Source organism: Microcaecilia unicolor, chromosome 11, assembly GCF_901765095.1.
Source record: "Microcaecilia unicolor chromosome 11, aMicUni1.1, whole genome shotgun sequence".
NCBI lineage: Eukaryota > Metazoa > Chordata > Amphibia > Gymnophiona > Siphonopidae > Microcaecilia > Microcaecilia unicolor.
Window position 1 is genome coordinate 54,520,089 of NC_044041.1, and position 22,039 is coordinate 54,542,127.

The following is a 22,039-nucleotide window of genomic DNA, read 5'->3' on the forward strand; positions in this document are numbered from 1 at the left end:
CCTGCAGCAACAGTGATTGAGCAAAGCATTTGAGAATCCTGTCCCCAAATTCTAAGGGAGTTGTAAGCTTTGCTCCCTTGGAAAGTCTTCTGGTCTGTGCAGTCTACTCTGGAATGCAAAGCCCTGTCCAAGTGAGAAAATCTTGAATCTGCCTTGTCTATCCTTTTGCATCCACTGTTTAAATCTACTCTTGAGTAGCTTGGATGGGGGGGAGGGGGCATGAGGAAGTCAGAAAATTAGAAAGACAATTGGGATTTTGCTTATTAAATTTTCCCCATTTGATCTTTATTTGTTCCCTTTTAAAAAAAAAAATAAAATTCCATGCAAACTGGAAAAACCTAACACCAAGATTTTCCTAGAACTGCAGTGGTACACTTCTCCTCTATTTATGGACTAGTTTATTATTAGATCAGGACTGCTGAAAAGAGAGAATAATTAACACCCCAGATACAGAAGGACATATCCTATGAGAGAGACAATCATATCTTCCATTAGTTATAGAAATTATTATTATAATTCAAAAATAACTCCCAATATCTAATGTTTCCAATCCATACTGTTCCCACCAATTAAGAATGTTGTCCTTTATACCTGTGGCTGAGATTTATTTATAAATTCTTTTAAATAATTTGCACAATCCGTAGTTTTAGGTGGCTAGATTGGAAAGTTTGCATATACTTAAGACCTCAGTCAAAAGTGCAGGGTGTTTTGTAGTCTGATAATGGTTTCATTTATTTATTTACCACAGATTTGCCAAAGGTGGTGGAAACAGGCACAGCTTGACATAAAATTTACAATTTACAAGTGTCAGCACAATACAAATAAAACACATTAATAGGCACACTTTAGAACATTCAAATTACACAGATATGATGCTAACGCTGTTTGTACAATATAAAGAAATATTTTAATAGGTCATCAAGAGGGCAAGAGCAGTTGAAATATATATAGATAGGACCAGATGTGTAGTACAAAGCCATTGGGATAAATAGATGAGTGGTTAAGCTGAAGGCAAATTATATGGACAGCTGAATAAGATACGAGGAACTGGTCTAAATTAGAGATTGTGCAGCGAAAGGATAGTATTAAAAGGCTTGAGAGAAGAGCCAGGCTTTCACCTGTTTCCTGAAAGAGGTAGTCTTGAGTTCAGCGTAGCCCCTCTGGGAGCGAGTTCCAGAGTGTGGGGGCTACTCCTAAGAAGGCTCGCTGGCAGGTATCACATTGTGCAGTTTCTTTTCACAAGGTTGTCACCTGACTGATCAGCCTAAACAGGGTGATCCAATTCTGGTTTGGTCCTATTCCAGGTATAGGTTTTTAGTCCTGCCTTCCCTGGAAAATCCATACAAGGATGGGAGCAAAGCAAGAACTGGATAAATCTATCAGGGGTAAACCCTAGGGCCAGTCTAATATTTGTAAGACTTGCATTTGACATGCTGCCAAGTAACAAAATGACTTAGAAATCCCAGACTTCCATTGCACTCTCTCAAAGAAGGCGGGGGGGGGGGGGGGGGGGGGAAGCAGAGAAGAAAAGTAATAAAAATAACATCGTGTTTGGCCATTAGATGGCTCACTTTCTACATCACTCACTCACACCATTATTGCTGGATCACCATAGATGTAATTTCTGTTTCTTGGTCAAGTTAGACTCCATTTCCAGAAAATACCATGCTAGCGATTCCCCTGTTATTTACAATGGAAACAGGCCTCACTAAATTTTTGCCTCAACAATATCAGCAAGTTTGATACCTTGGGTGGCAGCAGGAGTGGAGGTTGTTTTGTTTGCACCCCCCTCTTCGCACAAAAAAAGCTGCTCTGTCCAGCAGACCATTCCTCCACTTGCCACTCCACAAACTACAAACCATAATAGAGGAGTTAATTAATTTATTAGGATTTATTTACCGCCTTTTTGAAGGAGTTCATTCAAGGAGCTGTACAGTAAGAATAGATCAAACAAGAGCAATAGGCAATTAGCAGTAAAAATATTCAAATAACAATGTGAACACAATACGTAATAGAACATTTTAATAGATAGTGAAGGGTAAAGCAAAGATGGAACATATAGATAGGTGAGAGAGTAAGAAGAGTTAGAAAGTAAGGTGACTAATTTAAAGAAAGATGCACATAAGGTCAGACAGATGGTTAAATATTATCTCAGCTAGGATAGGAGTGAATAAATATATGGTGCATAGGCAAATTCCTGCCACGTCCAGCTCAGATATCTATTTAGATTAACTAATTTAAGAAAAAATAAATAAATAATAAAGATTTTGTTCTATGCATCATGCAAAAAGTCTCTGAGGGCAAATTTCTCATTTCTACCATCAGATGGCAGACCCTAGGTACAACAGTATTCCAAATATGTCAGCAAAAATAAAGTACACTACACATAAACAAGGTCCTTGCACTTAGGTCTCGACAATGTTTATCACCAATGGCTTAATACTTAAAGTTTGCCATTTGCAATAGTCCTTGAGTAGTTACTTATCTGATGCAGGCAGGGCTAGCTTTAAAGGGGAGCAAGTGAGACATTGCCTAAGGCCCAAATTACACAAGGAGTCCCCAGGAGAAAGTCAAATACTATATCACCGAGGGTGACTGATACTGGCTGGGCCCATAATTTGACTAAATGGGGACTCAGGGCAGAAACTACCAAATGCCTTGAATAAAAGTCTGGTTTGGTCATTTTAACAACATTTGTACGTTCCTGTATTGTTTAATTTTCTTGTGCATATCCTAAATCATCCGTGCAGTGGTATAGTCCCCAAAAATACTCCTCAACAGAGGTATCATCCCAGTCTGATTTCTTCTGTGGCAGCACCTTCATTGACATTGAAGGCCTTTTATTATTATTATTTTTTTTTTAATTTGGATTTTGCTCGAGGTGAGTTACATTCAGGTACACTGGGTATTTCTCTGTCCCCGGAGGGCTCACAATCTAGGCAATGGAGGGTTGAGTGACTTGCCCAAGATCACAAGTAGCAGCACTGGAATTTGAACCACTCCACTTTTATGATCAGGAATGCAAGTTTTGATCAGACATACTGGAATTTATAAGGGCATTATGAGCCATAAAAATGTTACTTCCTGTCACTATCTAATCATCCACCAACCTTCCCGTCTCCCAGGGGCAGACTGACAGTGATCTGGGCTCCCAGGCAGCAAAGGTAATTGGGCCCCCCCCCCCCCCAGCCCCCCATTCCATCCCAGATTTCAACTAACAAACTGTGGTAGTACCTGTCAGTGTCCAGATCCGTTCTGCACTCTCCCATGGGCAGCCCAGACAGAAGAAAATGGTCACAGAGCAAGCCATGCAAGCATTCTCTCTGCATAGCTTGGCAGGTCCCACCTTCTTCTGATGCACACTTGGAAGGAATGGATAAAAAGTATGCAGAGTGCCTGTGTAGCTGGCTCCGTGACAGTTTTCTTCTGTCTAGGCCATCCAAGGGAGAGTACGGAGGGGATCGGGACATGGACACGTGCTGCAATGGTTTGCTTTAGGGGGCCCACTGCCTCTCTCCCATGTGATCAGCTCAGAGCTGATCAGATGGGAGAAAGGCACTGGGTCCCCTACAGCTCCTGGGCCCTCAGACACTGTCTGGTTGCCCATATGATCAGTCTGCCCCTGCCCTCCCCCTCTTTTCTCTTCACACTATCACTGGAATTCCTCTTACGATTCACTTACATTCTCTAGCAATCACTTTTGCTCACTCTATTCTTACCTGAGAAAAGGAATGTTGACACACTTCTTGACTAGCTTTTGGGTGTTATTTTTTAAAATTATTATTAAACTTTGTTTCTGTGCATTTTGGAATTTGACCAATAGGTTCAACTGTTTCCAGTGGGGGGGGGGGGGGGGGGGGGGGTTAGCTGAAAACATCTAAGTCTGGATAGAGTGCTCCACAGTTGCATGGAGCCGCCGCACCCGATGAGCCTGCACTGGGAGGGTCAGCAGGGTGGGTGCTGGGTGGCAAGGGACTTTTCCTGCCACTCACTGGCACCCTGAGGAGGCAGAGAAAGAGAGAGAGGGCCCAGGGGAGGACCTGAACGCCTTTTTCAGTTGGCATTCAGGAGGAGCACATCAGTGCAGTACATACTCCAATGCACAGTGCCAGGCATCCCCGAGCGGCTGGTGGTCTTGGTCGCATCCCCCCGACTGCCTGTTGAGGCCCGAGGTGGTCTTCCGCCACATTTTTTTCTGGCCCTCCCCATGCAGGTTCCATCCTACTGCTTACAGGGCTGTTAATTTACTCAGTAAGACAGGTGAGTGGTGTCTCGCGAGGTCAAGCAGGGCAGCTGTGTTAAGCAAGGTTTGTAGGCCTCTGGGAGTGCAGCAATAGGGGCAGGAGTTCCCTGGGCCTGCGAGAGAGACTGTGTGGCAGTCATAATCAGATATTAGGCTTCCAGACACACTGAAAGGGGATTGTCTGGCCTTCAGGGTGCAGGAAGATCCCAGATGTTGCAGGTCAAATGCCGGTTTGAGGGCAGTGTTAGGGTGCTTTTGCAGCTGTTCCTTATTAGATTTGGGTTTGAAGGGACAGTTATCAGAGAGAACTATATATATATATATATATATATATATATATATATATATATATATATATATATATATATATATATATATATATATATATATAAAAGAAATGAAAAGCAGCCTATTGGTTAGTGAGGTGGGCTGTAAACCCAGACACACAGTTCCAGTCTTACTTTAGCTCTTCACCATGTGGCTGCAAAAATATATGGCTGGCGCTAATAGTTAAATAGCCTCTTGGCGGCCATGTTTAGAAGGGCTGGGAGCCAGCCATATTTGGGTGGGGTGGCAGCCATTTTCATGAGGACCAGTAGCTGGGCACTACAACAGCTGATAGTCTGCAGCAACATTGGGAAGGTCGGGATAGGGATAAGCAGATCCATGGTCAGCCCATGTCATCATTGGGCAGCTGCCATCTTGATGAGGCAGGTCAGTTGGTGGTCATATTAGGAAGTTCTGGATAAGTCGTCATATGGACAGCCCCTATGTTGGCTATTTTGTAGCTTTCAGTGGCGGCCATCTTGGGTAGGTCAAAAACATCTTTTTTTTGTATGGGCTAGGATGGTGTAGTTTCAGGCCAGCACTGGCTAGGGTCCAAGTCTGGCGGTAGCTGCTGGTTGTTTATATGTTGTTGAGTTCATATTTAAGCAGTTTGGATTGTTTTCTTTGTCAGTTTATTCAGATTTTCTCTCCCACTTCAACCCTGGCACACAATGGAGAAGGAGGCCGGTATGGAAGAGCAAGAAACAGCGGGACAACCACATGATCAGTGGAGAACAGCAGCTGCCCAATCCCTCAGGCATCGACAAGAGTGGGACCATAGAGAATGAGTGGAGGAACAGCCCTCAGAAGTAAGGCAGAGCAGCATAGGCAGTGGCAATCCTCTCAAGAAAGGGAAGAACGCAAGCCCACTGGGACAGAATAGGGATCAAGCCACAGCACAAATAGCTCCAAGATACAGAGCAAGAGAAAGAAAAGTGCCACAGGGAAGAAAGAGGCGAAGGGGACAACTTTAATCCTGTGAACACCCAGCAACAACCGCCAGTGGTAGCAAGCAGTGGCAGACACACTGAACATGCCCTATGTAGCAGTATGAGGCATGCCAGCTACACCCAGACTTGCGACTCCTTTGTACTGGCCTGCAGTCATGCTTATCCTGGCTCTATGACTCCCCAGCCACCGTCTTATGGGGCAGACGCCTCTCTGTCAGGAAACCCTGGGCCCAGCCTCAGGCTGTGGCATTCTTTTCCCCAAGGCACAATGCTTCCCTATCATGCTGGCTGGGTTTACCCTCCGCATGTTCCGATGTATGGAGCGTGGCCGAGTTATGGCCCTCCATCGGCCCCTTTCCAGACCCTCGGCCTGAGTAGTCAAGGCCCTGGGCCCATATCTCCTAGCTCCACTCATCAGACATTGCCAGCCAATTATAGCCAGTTTCGAGGCGGTTATAAAGTGGCCCATCATACTGCACAGATACATTTCTATGACAACAACAAAAAATGCAATCGTGTTCACAATAGTAGTTCATTGGGCACAGAAGTACTGCAAGCATCTAATATGACAGCAGGAGTGCCCTTAGATATAGCAGAGGCTCGAGCCCCTTCTTCGGAGGTGGCTGCAGGTAATAATAGTTCTATGGTAACACAAAAATTTAGTTGTACATTGGCTGTAGGCAGCACCTCTAACGGGTGTGGTGATGCAAGCTGACAATGGGGTGGGTGAGGGTGGGAACACCTTACCCATGGCAGCTGGTAGCAACCGGCAGGGTTCACAGCCACCAGTCGAGCCTGAACGGACTTTAGGTATCAGCTTGGCAGAGGCATTGTCCAACAATTCCAGTCTGGCGGCCACTGTGGTGGAGAAAAGAAAGAAAAAGAAAAGAGGGAAGGGGAAGAAGAAGAAGGAAAAATCTAGTGGATCCAGAAGTGATAGCAGCTCTAATTCTTCCTCCTCTTCAGACGAGGACACACAATTAGGAGTGGGGGAAGCACCTGTACCAGGGGAAAGCAATCATCTTCCCTGCTTGTAGGAAACAGTCCTCAGATCTACCAGAAAAAAAAAAAAAAGATAAAGAAGCGGAAGATTACTGACATTTTTTTCAGTTATTGGAGGGGAGGAAAAGGGATAAAGAAGATCTCAGAGATAAGAGACTGTTGGACTGACATCAAGTCAGCATTCTATGTTTTGGCATCTCTGATCCAGCTGTTTTTTCAAATCAAGGTGATCTTCTTTATATTCAATTGCAGGACATTTTATATGTGCTCATTACACTTGACAGTGAAGGACTGTTGTGTAGCCCCTGAAGCAGCCCTGTTGGGCGAAACACGGCCTGTGTCGGGCTATTTGTGTGTGTATATTCCATTGGTTTTTACTAATAAATTATGTTTTGTTTTGTCAACGATCTGCTCCGTTTATTTTCCTTCCTGCAGGTAATAGACATGGTCGGCCGGGCTGACCCATCCTGATTTAGCCCCATGTTAGCCTATGCTTACAACATCTTATTAGCTTACAGGGACTATGAGGGATATAGATGGTTAAAGTATGATGAGGAGTTCTGGGACAAAATGGAAGAGAATTCCTTAGGATTCCAAAGACGTGGATCTATGGTTATACATCATGACCAACCAAGGGCCATTCGCCAATGCCCATAACAGGTCCTTTTGGCAGGCTGCACATGGGGGGCAAGGAAGGAGCACAGGCTCTCAGGACGGAGTCTGCTGGCATTTCAACAGAGCGTCCTGCAGCCTACAAAAACTGCAAATATAGACTTGATTGCTCATTATGTGGAGCCGTGCAAACATCAGCTAATTGCAGTAAAAAGGCCTCAGACAGGCATCCTCCCCAGCAATAGCACCAACATCTTCCAGAAGGCCCCCTCTCCTGTAGATCTGGAAAGGAATGTGGCTATGGTTTACCAGATATCCGAATAAGAGGGATGGCCAGGTCCTGAAGGAGGGTTTTGCATTTGGTTTTAAAATTCCCTACACAGGTTCCATAGAGAGGAGCTATGCCAAGAATCCAGTGTCCATATGGTGCTTTTTCTGTATTGTGCAGGATAAGATAAACAGAGAGGTTGAGTTGGGGAGGGTTGCTGGTCCTTTCAAGCATAGGCTGTTTGACAACATGGTGGAATCCCCTTTGGCCATTGTGCCTAAGAAAGAACCTGTGAAGTTTACATTCATCTACAATTTATCCAGGAGGCAGCTCTGTGAATGATATCCCCCCCCCCCCCCACCCCGAGGCATGCTGTATCCAATGTGCCTCCTTTGATCAGGTAGTTTGGTTGTTGCAGCATTGTGGGCAGAGAGCACTCATGGGCTGGGCGGACATCGAATCCACCTTTCAGTTACTACTTGTACACCCTGATAATTTCCCCATACTGGGCTTCCGGTTTGGGGGGCAATTTTACTTTGATAAATGTATTGCTGATGCACTAACTCGTTCCAAGTGGGAATTGTTTTGTGAACTTGCTCCGCAAGCTGAACTGAAGGGAGAGTGCATCGCAGAATACCTGTGGCAGTTTGGAGCCTCGAAGAATGGGGGCCGCTGCGAAACTCCATTGCACCAGGAACCTGGAAAGCCTACACAAGAGATTCAACAGAGTTAGCTCTTTCCTGGCAGAGTGCGGCTGGCACAGCAGTCCAATTCCGGAGCGTTTGATGGTTGAATACATTGTTTGGGCAAAAGGGGCAAGTGCTACAGTAGCTGCTCAAGTAACTGCTGTGTCCTTCATGAAGAGAGCAAGTTGGGGTGACCCTAGCAAGAGTTTTCTAATAAAGAAGCTTATAGCGGGTTGGAATCGGACGAGGCGACTATGGGACGGAAGATTCCCTATCACCCATAGGATATTGTTAGATATTTGACATTCAATGGCAAAGGTTGGAAATTCGCAGTTTGAGACCAGCCTTTTCAGGATCGCTTATTCCTTGGGTCTTTTTTGGGACTTTTTGGATATGCAAATTGGTTGTCCCCTCTAAGAGAACACACGTAGAAAGCGAATGCTGCATGCCTGTAGAAGGTATTCTCCGAGGACAGCAGGCTGATTGTTCTCACTGATGGGTGACGTCCACGGCAGCCCCTCCAATCGGAAACTTCACTAGCAAAGTCCTTTGCTAGTCCTCGCGCGCCCATGCGCACCGCGCATGCGCGGCCGTCTTCCCGCCCGAACCGACTCGTGTTCGTCAGTCCCGTATGTAGCAAGACAAAGACAAGGGAAGACACAACTCCAAAGGGGAGGCGGGCGGGTTTGTGAGAACAATCAGCCTGCTGTCCTCGGAGAATATCTTCTACAGGTATGTAGCATTCGCTTTCTCCGAGGACAAGCAGGCTGCTTGTTCTCACTGATGGAGTATCCCTAGCCCCCAGGCTCACTCAAAACAACAAACATGGTCAACTGGACCTCGCAACAGCGAGGACATAACTGAGATTGACCTAACAATTTTTCCAGCTAACTGAGAGTGTAGCCTGGAACAGAACAAAACATGGGCCTAGGGGGGTGGAGTTGGATCCTAAACCCCGAACAGATTCTGAAGCACTGACTGCCCGAACAGACTGTCACGTCGGGTATCCTGCTGCAGGCAGTAATGAGATGTGAATGTGTGGACAGATGACCACGTCGCAGCTTTGCAAATCTCTTCAATAGTGGCTGACTTCAAGTGGGCTACCGACGCTGCCATGGCTCTAACATTATGAGCCGTGACATGACCCTCAAGAGCCAGCCCAGCCTGGGCGTAAGTGAAGGAAATGCAATCTGCTAGCCAATTGGATATGGTGCGTTTCCCCACAGCCACTCCCCTCCTGTTGGGATCAAAAGAAACAAACAATTGGGCGGACTGTCTGTTGGGATGTGTCCGCTCCAGATAGAAGGCCAATGCCCTCTTGCAGTCCAATGTGTGCAGCTGACGTTCAGCAGGGCAGGAATGAGGACGGGGAAAGAATGTTGGTAAGACAATTGACTGGTTCAGATGGAACTCCGACACAACCTTTGGCAAGAACTTAGGGTGAGTGCGGAGGACTACTCTGTTATGATGAAATTTGGTGTAAGGGGCCTGGGCTACCAGGGCCTGAAGCTCACTGACTCTACGAGCTGAAGTAACTGCCACCAAGAAAATGACCTTCCAGGTCAAGTACTTCAGATGGCAGGAATTCAGTGGCTCAAAGGGAGGTTTCATCAGCTGGGTGAGAACGACATTGAGATCCCATGACACTGTAGGAGGTTTGACGGGGGGCTTTGACAAAAGCAAACCTCTCATGAAGCGAACAACTAAAGGCTGTCCTGAGATCGGTTTACCTTACACACGGTAATGGTATGCACTGATTGCACTAAGGTGAACCCTTACAGAGTTGGTCTTGAGACCAGACAAGTGCAGAAGGTATTCAAGCAGGGTCTGCGTAGGACAAGAGTGAGGATCTAGGGCCTTGCTGTCACACCAGACGGCAAACCTCCTCCATAGAAAGAAGTAACTCCTCTTAGTGGAATCTTTCCTGGAAGCAAGCAAGATGCGGGAGACACCCTCTGACAGACCCAAAGAGGCAAAGTCTACGCTCTCAACATCCAGGCCGTGAGAGCCAGAGACCGGAGGTTGGGATGCAGAAGCGCCACTTCGTCCTGTGTGATGAGGGTCGGAAAACACTCCAATCTCCACGGTTCTTCGGAGGACAACTCCAGAAGAAGAGGGAACCAGATCTGACGCGGCCAAAAGGGAGCAATCAGAATCATGGTGCCTCGGTCTTGCTTGAGTTTCAACAAAGTCTTCCCGACCAGAGGTATGGGAGGATAAGCATACAGCAGACCTTCCCCCCAGTCCAGGAGGAAGGCATCCGATGCCCATCTGTCGGGGGCCTGAAGTCTGGAACAGAACTGAGGGACCTTGTGGTTGGCTCGAGATGCAAAGAGATCTACCAAGGGGGTGCCCCACACCTGGAAGATATGGCGCACTACTCGGGAGTTGAGCGACCACTCGTGAGGTTGCATAATCCTGCTCAGTCTGTCGGCCAGACTGTTGTTTACGCCTGCCAGGTATGTGGCTTGGAGCACCATGCCCTGACGGCGAGCCCAAAGCCACATGCTGACGGCTTCCTGACACAGGGGGCGAGATCCGGTGCCCCCCTGCTTGTTGATGTAATACATTGCAACCTGGTTGTCTGTCTGAATTTGGACAATTTGGTGGGACAACTGATCTCTGAAAGCCTTCAGAGCGTTCCAGACCGCTCGTAACTCCAGGAGATTGATCTGCAGATCGCGTTCCTGGAGGGACCAGCTTCCTTGGGTGTGAAGCCCATCGACATGAGCTCCCCACCCCAGGAGAGACGCATCCGTAGTCAGCCCTTTTTGTGGCTGAGGAATTTGGAAAGGACATCCCAGGGTCAAATTGGACCAAATCGTCCACCAATACAGGGATTTGAGAAAACTCGTGGACAGGTGGATCACGTCTTCTAGATCCCCAGCAGCCGGGAACCACTGGGAAGCTAGGGTCCATTGAGCAGATCGCATGTGAAGGCTGGCCATGGGAGTCACATGAACTGTGGAGGCCATGTGGCCCAGCAATCTCAACATCTGCCGAGCTGTGATCTGCTGGGATGCTCGCACCCGCGAGACGAGGGACAACAAGTTGTTGGCTCTCGCCTCTGGGAGATAGGCACGAGCCGTCCGAGAATCCAGCAGAGCTCCTATGAATTTGAGTCTCTGTACTGGGAGAAGGTGGGACTTTGGATAATTTATCACAAACCCCAGTAGCTCCAGGAGGCGAATAGTCATCTGCATGGACTGTAGAGCTCCTGCCTCGGATGTGTTCTTTACCAGCCAATTGTCGAGATAGGGGAACACGTGCACTCCCAGCCTGCGAAGCACCGCTGCTACTACAGCCAAGCACTTCGTGAACACTCTGGGCGCAGAGGCGAGCCCAAAGGGTAGCACACAGTACTGGAAGTGACGTGTGCCCAGCTGAAATCGCAGATACTGTCTGTGATCTGGCAGTATCGGGATGTGCGTGTAGGCGTCCTTCAAGTCCAGAGAGCATAGCCAGTCATTTTCCTGAATCATGGGAAGAAGGGTGCCCAGGGAAAGCATCCTGAACTTTTCTTTGACCAGATATTTGTTCAGGGCCCTTAGGTCTAGGATGGGACGCATCCCCCCTGTTTTCTTTTCCACAAGGAAGTACCTGGAATAGAATCCCAGCCCTTCTTGCCTGGATGGCACGGGCTCGACCGCATTGGCGCTGAGAAGGGCGGAGAGTTCCTCTGCAAGTACCTGCTTGTGCTGGAAGCTGTAGGATTGAGCTCCCGGTGGGCAATTTGGAGGTTTGGAAACCAAATTGAGAGTGTATCCCTGCCGGACTATTTGGAGAACCCACTGGTTGGAGGTTATGAGAGGCCACCTTTGGTGAAAAACTTTCAACCTCCCCCCGACCGGCAGATCGCCCGGCACTGACACCTTGATATCGGCTATGCTCTGCTGGAGCCAGTCAAAAGCTCGTCCCTTGCTTTTGCTGGGGAGCCGAGGGGCCTTGCTGAGGCGCACGCTGCTGACGAGAGCGAGCGCGCTGGGGCTTAGCCTGGGCCGCAGGCTGTCGAGAAGGAGGATTGTACCTACGCTTGCCAGAAGAGTAGGGAACAGTCTTCCTTCCCCCATAAAAACGTCTACCTGTGGAGGTAGAAACTGAAGGCTGCCGGCGGGAGAACTTGTCGAAAGCGGTATCCCGCTGGTGGAGTTGCTCTACCACCTGTTCGACCTTCTCTCCAAAAATATTATCCGCACAGCAAGGCGAGTCCGCAATCCGCTGCTGGATCCTATTCTCCAGGTTGGAGGCACGCAGCCATGAGAGTCTGCGCATCACCACACCTTGAGCAGCGGCCCTGGATGCAACATCAAAGGTGTCATACACCCCTCTGGCCAGGAATTTTCTGCACGCCTTCAGCTGCCTGACCACCTCCTGAAATGGCTTGGCTTGCTCAGGAGGGAGCTTGTCTACCAAGCCCGCCAACTGCCGCACATTGTTCCGCATGTGTATGCTCGTGTAGAGCTGGTACGACTGAATTTTGGCCACGAGCATAGAGGAATGGTAGGCCTTCCACCCAAAGGAGTCTAAGGTTCTAGAGTCTTTGCCCGGGGGCGCCGAAGCATGCTCCCTAGAACTCTTAGCCTTCTTTAGGGCCAAATCCACAACTCCAGAGTCGTGAGGCAACTGAGTGCGCATCAGCTCTGGGTCCCCATGGATCCGGTACTGGGACTCGATCTTCTTGGGAATGTGGGGATTACTTAAAGGCTTGGTCCAGTTCGCCAGCAATGTCTTTTTTAGGACATGATGCATGGGTAATGTGGATGCTTCCTTAGGTGGAGAAGGATAGTCCAGGAGCTCAAACATTTCAGCCCTGGGCTCGTCCTCCACAACCACCGGGAAGGGGATGGCCGTAGACATCTCCCGGACAAAGGCCGCAAAAGACAGACTCTCGGGAGGAGAAAGCTGCCTTTCAGGGGAGGGAGTGGGATCAGAAGGAAGGCCATCAGACTCCTCATCAGAGAAATATCTGACGTCCTCCTCCTCCTCCCACGAGGCCTCACCATCGGTATCAGACACAAGTTCACGAACCTGTGTCTGAAGCCGTGCCCGGCTCGACTCCGTGGAACCACGGCCACGGTGGGAGCGTCGAGAGGTAGACTCCCTCGCCCGCACCGGCGAAGCTCCCTCCGCCGACGTCGTCGGGGAGCCTTCCTGGGAGGCTACCGCAGTCGGTACTGCAAGCGGCACCGATGTCGGAGACCTCACCCCGGGCAAGGGGCCAGCCGGCGCCTCACTCGACGGTACCAGAGGCGCAAGCACCCCCGGTACTGGAGGGGAAGGGCGCAACAGCTCTCCCAGGATCTCTGGGAGAACGGCCCGGAGACTCTCGTGCAGGGCGGCTGTGGAGAAAGACATGGAAGCCGATGCAGGAGTCGAAGTCAGAGTCTGTTCCGGGCGTGGAGGCTGTTCCGGGCTGTCCAAGGTGGAGCACATCGACACCTCCTGAACAGAGGGTGAGCGGTCCTCCCGGTGCCGATGCCTACTGGGTGCCGACTCCCTCGGCGACCCAGAGCTCTCGGTACCGACGCGGGAAGGAGACCGGTGTCGATGCTTCTTTGACTTTTTCAAACGAAGCATGTCACCGGAGCTTCCCGGTACCGACGAGGAGGACGTAGAATCCAACCGTCGCTTCCTCGGGGCCGAGGCCGAAGAAGGTCGGTCTCGGGGGGGCTGTACCGCAGGAGCCCTCAGGGTAGGGGGAGACCCACCCGAAGGCTCACCGCCACCAGCAGGGGAATGGACAGCCCTCACCTGCACTCCAGACGAAGCACCACCGTCCGACGACATCAGCAGTAGTGGAGGTCCCGGTACCACCGACGCCGACGCAGCCTTCCAATGTCTCGGCCCCGACGATGCAGAGGGTCGATGCCTCGATGCAATCGATACCGTCGCGGCCGAGGGCGGAGGTCTTGACGCTGTCGACGTCGACGCACTCGATACTCCCGGTGCCGATGCTGACGAAGAGCCCGAGAACAAAACGTTCCACTGGGCCAATCTCGCTACCCGAGTCCTTTTCTGTAAAAGGGCGCAAAGACTGCAGGCCTGCGGGCGGTGCCCAGCCCCCAGACACTGAAGACACGACACGTGCCTATCAGTGAGCGAGATTACCCGGGCGCACTGGGTGCACTTCTTGAAGCCGCTGGGAGACTTCGATGACATGGGCGGAAAAATCACGCCGGCGAAATCAAAACTCGTAATTGCGGTAAGGCACCAAAAAGATGGGGAGAATAAAACACGACCCAAGGCCTCAAAGGGGCCTACCCCGAAAACGAAAGAAAACTTAACGGGGCCAAAAACTAGAAATACGGGGAAGGGAAAAAGACCAAAAGGCCCTTCTCCGAAATCCCTTTTTTTTTTTTTTACTAGCGAAAAGTCAAAAAGACGCGCGAGGGTCAACTTAGGGGGCACGAACGGCGCAAACACGACCGTACCGAGCGCGGACAAAAGAAGACTGACCAACACGAGCCGGTTCAGGTGGGAAGACGGCCGCGCATGCGCGGTGCGCATGGGCGCGCGAGGACTAGCAAAGGACTTTGCTAGTGAAGTTTCCGATTAGAGGGGCTGCCGTGGACATCACCCATCAGTGAGAACAAGCAGCCTACTTGTCCTCGGAGAATGCAGGCTATTGCACAGCAGCGTTGTCCTTGAGGAAACAAGCCTCTGGTTGATAATTCATAGATCTAAAACAGATCAGACGGGCAAGTCATCATACTAACACATGCTGACTCCCCTCCTTACTTGTCCTGTGCTGAACACGAGGACTTACATGGCAGTTAGACTTGCTTTTTTTTAGGTGGGGGGGGGGGGGGAGAACCTTTCTTGATTCATCAGGACGGTTTCTCCCCTCATATTATTCCAGTTCACTGCAGTGCTACGCAGATGTTTGCAGAGGGCAGGGTACAACCCTAACAACCTTGGGACCCATTCATTTAGGATAGGCACTGCCACTAATGTAGCAGCAGAGGGGCTTTCCCCAGTGGCAATAAAGAGAATAGGTAGATGGAAATCGGAGGCATATAAGACTTATGTGAGATCTGAGATCCCTGATGGTCCCTACGCCTCCCATTAATGTAACCTTGTTTTTGTTCTATTACAGTGGGTTGCGCTTTTGGGGTGAAAATCGTGTGGATTGTCAGACACTCTTGTCAAATGAGCTGCACAAGCTAAGGCAAGACCTCATGACCCTCAACTTGGGTTAGCTCCCAAGGGCGTAAGAATGCATTGGATAGGGGTTGGGGGAATGAGATGGGCTCACCTTATCCCATTCCTCTAGCATAGATCGGTCAAGCTGGACTCCCCAAGTGTCACTGAGGCATATTTTCAAAGCACTTAGCCTTCCAAAGTTCCATAGGTTTCTATGGAACTTTGGAAGGCTAAGTGCTTTGAAAATATGCCTCACTGTCAAACATCTAGGTGGTAACGACTTGGGAGCCCAGTCTTGCAACAAGTTGGTGCAAATAGCTAGACACGACCTGTCCGTCATTTCACAGCTTTTTGCCTGCACCCTAATTATCTGGTCAGATATCATACCCAGATTGTGCCACAAACAAGGCTATGGGGGAGAGGAAGGAAGAAAGTTAATAGACAGATTGCAACCTGGGTCCTCCAGCTAGGTAGGCTGCAGGTATCGCATAGGTGGACTGAGGATCTCTGTGAAGGTTTTTTTCTGGAAGGACAGTGTTCATCTTTCTGACATTTGGAATGATTTGTTTACCAATTATTTGCATAACATACTAGAGAACGTGTTCTTGGCCACAACTGAGTGCAGCTGATGGGTATTAGGCCTGGGGCATGTGATACTACCACAGGCTGGTGGCAGGTGTACCCGAGCCTGAATCCAGAGGAAGTCTGCTGAGATAATTGCACCTCAAGTTGAATCCCCTTGCTATGCAGCAGGGGAGTTCAGGAGTTTTATGTGAATTAGCAGTCTTGCTGATGGCGGCAGACTGGAAAAAGTTATGTTGAGGCTGAGAAGCTTTTGGATAGCTCAGGTGCCCTAATTTCATAAAGAGAGAGTTATGAATAAAACTGCAGCCAAGTTGTTACCATTTCAATTACATGTGTTTGTGTGCTTATTTATAAGCAAGCTAATATAGAGCTATCGGGGTGAGGTCAAGGAGTCACAGTTGCCTAGGTTATGAACTCTATATAGAAAGAAGAGCAAACCATGCTTTTGATGAGCAATGAAAAACTGTAAAGTAAAGGACAGCTGGGTACCTTCCTAACTCTAAAGATAAAGTTTAAACATTATTTATTCACCTCTAAGATGCACTTTCTAAGCCTAATAATTTGAAATACTATTAAAATTGAATAAGCAGGTATAAGACTGCTCAGACTGAGCTGACATGAGAGAATCAGAAAGAGTCCCAGGCCTCCATTGGTCATGGATCACATCTTACAGCTAGCACTACCTTAACAACAGACAGACATGAGTAATAAGTACTTACAGTTCAAGACCATATATTTAGAACAAAACCCTAGAATGTATGCAGATAAAAGAAACACATTGTATTCAAGTATAGCAATACCAAGATAGATCAGTATGTGGCCCCACTTAAGTTCTATTTAAAAGGCTTTCTGCACTGTGGCACACTATGCAAAAGAACTTTACTTTGCTAAAGAGAATTTCAGTAATGGTAGTCACTTCAAAGATTTGTGGTTTTGCTTCCTTATGGTTCAGGGCTTTTTGAATTTTATCCTTAGTTTTCCAGTTTGGTGATGTTTGCAACCCACCAGAAATGTGCTCCTTTTCTAAAGTCTCAATGAGATAAGAGGAGACTGTCCTAAGGCAGGCGACCTTTCTCTTTTCTGACCTGTATTTACTGCATGCTTCATTACTGAAGTGGGATTTGAAACTGTGCCCTCTGGTTCTTAGCCCACTGCTCTATTTTATTTTAATGATTTGTTTATTGTTTTCTGCAAAAAGATAACACTTCCAATCATAGGAACATGGAACAGGAAACTACAATTTATGGCTTGAAACTGCCTTACAAGATACAAGAGACAAAGGCATTGTGTTTTATAGCCTTTCCCTCAAATGCAATGCCCAGTCAGCAATCCCCCCTCCCTTCCAAAACAAAAAACAAAAACGAAAAAAGAAAGGTCTCCACTTGGCCGAGGAAGCTAACACCTCACTCAGATTTACAATGTATTCAAGACATCCCACTGCTCTAATATTAGGTTACTTCTCTGCTCTGCTAGATGTCAATATGGCCATTTTATACTTTGAACTCTGAAATTTTGGCTTATAATTTGTGGATCTCCAACCAGTGTAACATCCAATAAAGATCCACAGTATTTGAAACAGACCAGATGGCCTCAGCGGTGTGACTTCCCAGTGTGCACAAACTTAACACTGAAAGAATTACAGCACCCACTTCGTCATCAACCAACCGATCAAAAATACTTGCTATTTTGCAATAAACATTCAAGAATGTCTTAAAAATTACTCAATCACTCAATTCATCTAAAGGAAATTGTACTCATCTGAAAAATATATGCTGGAAAATATGTCATCTCGGGGATTGAAGATCCAACATGTTTCGCATAAAGCTGTATCAAGGATGCATCCCATGAAGCTTAGACGCCAGCTGGCTGCTAAGATTCTAACCCAGTCAAGATCATAGTAATATAGTAGATGACGGCAGAAAAAGACCTGCATGATCCATCCAGTCTGCCCAACAAGATAAACTCATATGTAACATAGTAACATAGTAAATGACGGCAGAAAAAGACCTGCATGGTCCATCCAGTCTGCCCAACAAGACAAACTCATATGTGCTACTTTTTGTGTATACCCTACTTTGATTTGTACCTGTCCTCTTCAGGGCACAGACCGTATAAGTCTGTCCAGCACTATCCCCGCCTCCCAACCACCAGCCCCGGCACAGACCGTGTAAGTCTGCCCAGCACTATCCTCGTCTCCCACCACCGGCTGGCTCTGCCACCCAATCTCGGCTAGCTCCTTAGGATCCATTCCTTCTGAATAGGATTCCTTTATGTTTATCCCACGCGTGTTTGAATTCTGTTAACGTTTTCATTTCCACCACCTCCCGCGGGAGGGCATTCCAAGCATCCACTACTCTCTCTGTGAAAAAATACTTCCTGACATTTTTCTTGAGTCTGCCCCCCTTCAATCTCATTTCATGTCCTCTCGTTCTACTGCCTTCGCACCTCCGGAAAAGGTTCGTTTGCGGATTAATACTTTTCAAATATTTGAACGTCTGTATCATAACACCCCTGTTTCTCCTTTCTTCCAGAGTATACATGTTCAGGTCATCAAGTCTCTCCTCATACGTCTTGTAATGCAAATCCCTTACCATATACCTTACCTTGATTTGTACCTGCCTTTTTCAGGGCACAGACAGTACAAGTCTGCCCAGCAGTATTTCCCGCCTCCCAACCACCAGTCCCGCCTCCCATCACCGGCTCTGGCCCAGACCGTATAAGTCTGCCCTCCACTATCCTCGCCTCCCAACCACCAACCTCTCTTCCCCCACCTGCTCCGCCACCCAATTTTGGCTAAGCTTCTGAGGATCCATTCCTACTGCATGGCCCAGTCTGCCTGCAAAAACAGTCAGGATTCTACCTGCAACTTTGTATGGGTTTCCCCCTTTGTGTATAGACTTGTAACTGATGCCGGGTTCAGTCTACTCCCCTCTTTGCCTCTTAATTCTTTAAAATGTAAAAGTTATTTAAGCTTACAATGAGTGGAAATGTGCAATACCTTTATTCCATCTTCATGCTACATAGGAAGCCTCTGTGTTTATCCCACACCATTTTGAATTCCATCAACATTTTCTCATCCATCACCTCTGTGAAAAGAATTTCCTGATAAGTTCATAAGTACTGCCATAATGGGACACACCGAAGGTCCATCAAGCGCAGTATCCTGTTTCCAACAGTGGCCAATCTAGGTTACAAGTACCTGGCAAGATCCCAAACACTACAATAGATTTTATGCTGCTAATCCTAGAAATAAGCACTGGATTTTCCCCAAGTCCATTTTAACAATGGCTTATGGACTTTTCTTTTAAGAAGCTATCCAAACCTTTTTAAACCCCGCTAAGCTTCTTTTACTACATTCTCTGGCAACAAATTCCAGAGTTTAATTACACTTAAGTGAAGAGATATTTTCTCTGATTTGTTTTAAATTTACTACTTTGTAGCTTCATTGCATGCTCCATAGACCTAGTATTTTTGGAAAGAGTAAACAAGCGATTCACGTCTACCCGTTCCACTCCACTCATTATTTTGTAGACCTCCATGATATCTCCCCTCAGCTGTCTTTTCTCCAAGCTGAAGAGCCCTAGCTGCTTTAGCCTTTCCTCATAGGGAAGTTGTCCCATCCCCTTTATCATTTTCGCTGCCCTTCTCTGTACATTTTCTAATTTCACTATATCTTTTTTTGAGATGCGCTGACCAGAATTGCACACAATAATCGAGGCGCGGATGCACCATGGAGCTTTTAAATTTTTCCTCCTTACAATTTCATTTTGTGCCCTTTAGTTGTATTGCCTTTCTGTTTGGAAAAGATTGTTTTTATAATATGGACATTCTTATGCTGCCACAAACATGTCCATGTCCCCTGTTTTGCACCATTCAAAATGTGGTCATTCCATTTTGTAAAATGGATGCTCATACTGATGTCACCAGCACTTGGACATCCATTTCTCATGCATTTTAGAATGTGGGCAGATCCTGTTATAAAATACATGAGAAATGGATATTCATATGTGACATACAGACTTCAACATCCCTATTCTGAGCTGGACATCCTTTCTAAAATGACACTTCACATTACTATGTAGGAATTCAAGGTTTCATTTAAACATTCTGTGGTGTCCAGTGTTTGCTGGTAAAGAATTGTTGACTTTTCTGTATTGTTTCAATAAATAGCTTGGAGGTCAAGCAGTGGATAATGAAGAATGGATTATCTTTAAGGAAATGTCAGTTTTTTTGCCCCATCTATTTTGTATTAGGATAGCATCAGTCAAATTTAGGATATAGTCACTCAGAGAACAAAATAAGGAATAAATCTTAAGACCTCTGTTTCTGGTAGTTATTTAGGTTCTTTGGCCTTAGAGATATATGTGAAAATGACAGACTGGCTTCTGAGAGCTAATATTGATGAAGGCTGGGGCACCTTGATCATTTATCACTGAATGCCTTCCATTTCTCATTGTCTGCCCTGGCTGCCCAGATAATGTCTTGGCCCAGAAAGGAGGGTGTAGACACTCGGTCCCATAAAGGCAAGAACTATTTCACTTTTTTTTCTCTTTTAAATAAAACAGTCAAGTAAAAGCTACTTTTCTCTTAGTCTTCAAAAATAATATAGAGTATATATGTTTCTTTCATTGTCTGATATTTCTAGCTTTGTGTTTGTATTTTGTGGTTTTGATGTGGCAGTTTTCCCACTGCTGCTTTTGGACTTCTAGCTCAATTGGAACCAAGGCTGGGATCTGGCATCATGAGCCACTCAGGAGTTTTCCTCCTATTTCAAATCCTTGCAAGTTGCTTTATTCCAGTCCTCAGCTTGAAAAAATGAACCCTCTAATCATGAGCTGTTTGTGATTTTGTTTTCTTTTAAACTGTGAGCATTCCAGGGACAGAAAAATACTACATCTGAATGTACACCACTTCAATAGCCTTCGAGCTTGCAGGTTTCTCATAATTCAGGTACAGCAGGTATTTTTCTGTCCCTGAAGGACTCACAATTAAAAAACAAAACAAAAACAAAGAGCTCAAATAGGATTTGAATCTAGGTCCTTTGGTTCTCAGACCACTACACTAACCATTAGACTACTCTTCAACTCTGCATGGAGGTCTAGTAAGAAGATAATTTTGAAAAGAATTTAGTACCATGAACGTCCATAGTTTCTGTAGCTGCCAAAGAGGCTGGTATTCCTTGCTAGTTTCACATTCGGGGAGGGAAGGGGCCAGCAATCACTGGGGGATTAAGGATGCGACTTGCCTTAATGCCTCCAGTGGTCAGCTGCTCAAAGTAGAGCACCTTTCTGTAACCTCAACATGCCAAGTACCAGGTCTAAATAACATTCATCTTTTTGGTCATAGATGTTCCTTTGACTTCTGAAATCAGATTTGGACATTCATATTTGGGCCCTTCCCTAGTCCTGCCCAAAACATGCAAAGGCCACACCCTCTTGCCATTATAGACATACTGCAGTTTTAGACATCCATATCCTGGCTTTATAAAAATCAGGATTGGACATCCATGCAATATGATGTCTACATGCTGGTTTACAGACATCCAAAACACAAATAGAGCTTCTTATAATAAGGGCCATAGTAAAATAGTAAATGACAGTCTGTCCGGAAAAGAAGCCAAGATTCTACCTGCAACTCTGTATGGGTTTCCCCCTTTGTCTTTAGGATTATAACTGATCCGGGTTCAGTCTGCTCCCCTCTTTGCCTCTTAATGCAATACTTTAGGAAGCCTCTGTGTTTATCCCACACCTTTTTGAATTCCATCAACATTTTCTCATCCATCACCTCTGTGAAAAGTATTTCCTGATGTTGCTTTTAAATTTTCCCTCCTTACAGTTTCAATTCATGCCTTTTAGTTGTATTGCCTTCCTGTTTGGAAAAGGTTATTTTGTTCCTTACTATCTGTCTGTATCACATCTCCCTTGTCCCTTTCCTCCAATACATCTTCTTGTGCAAATCCCATACCATTATGGTCACATTCCTATGTCTTTAGCAAGCTATGGCATCCAAAACTGAACAAAGTACTCCAAATGTGGTCTCATCAATGACTTATATAGGGGGCATTATCACCTCCATTTTTTCTGCTGGTTATACCCCTCTCAATGCAACCTTGCATCCTTCTGAACTTGGCCACTGTAACATTGTTTCACCACCTTGAGATCCTCAGACACTATCAGTCTGAGGTCTCTTGCCAGATCTGTGCATATGAGCCTCTCAACAACTA

At 46.8% G+C, this 22,039-nt stretch overlaps 1 protein-coding gene across 2 annotated transcripts in view; it reads right to left on the reverse strand.

Moving 5' to 3' along the window:
- The window catches only part of TANGO2 (transport and golgi organization 2 homolog), a 193,561-nt gene that overhangs the window by 34,983 nt on the left and 136,539 nt on the right, over positions 1-22,039 (reverse strand). The gene's annotated exons all lie outside the window — the stretch shown is intronic.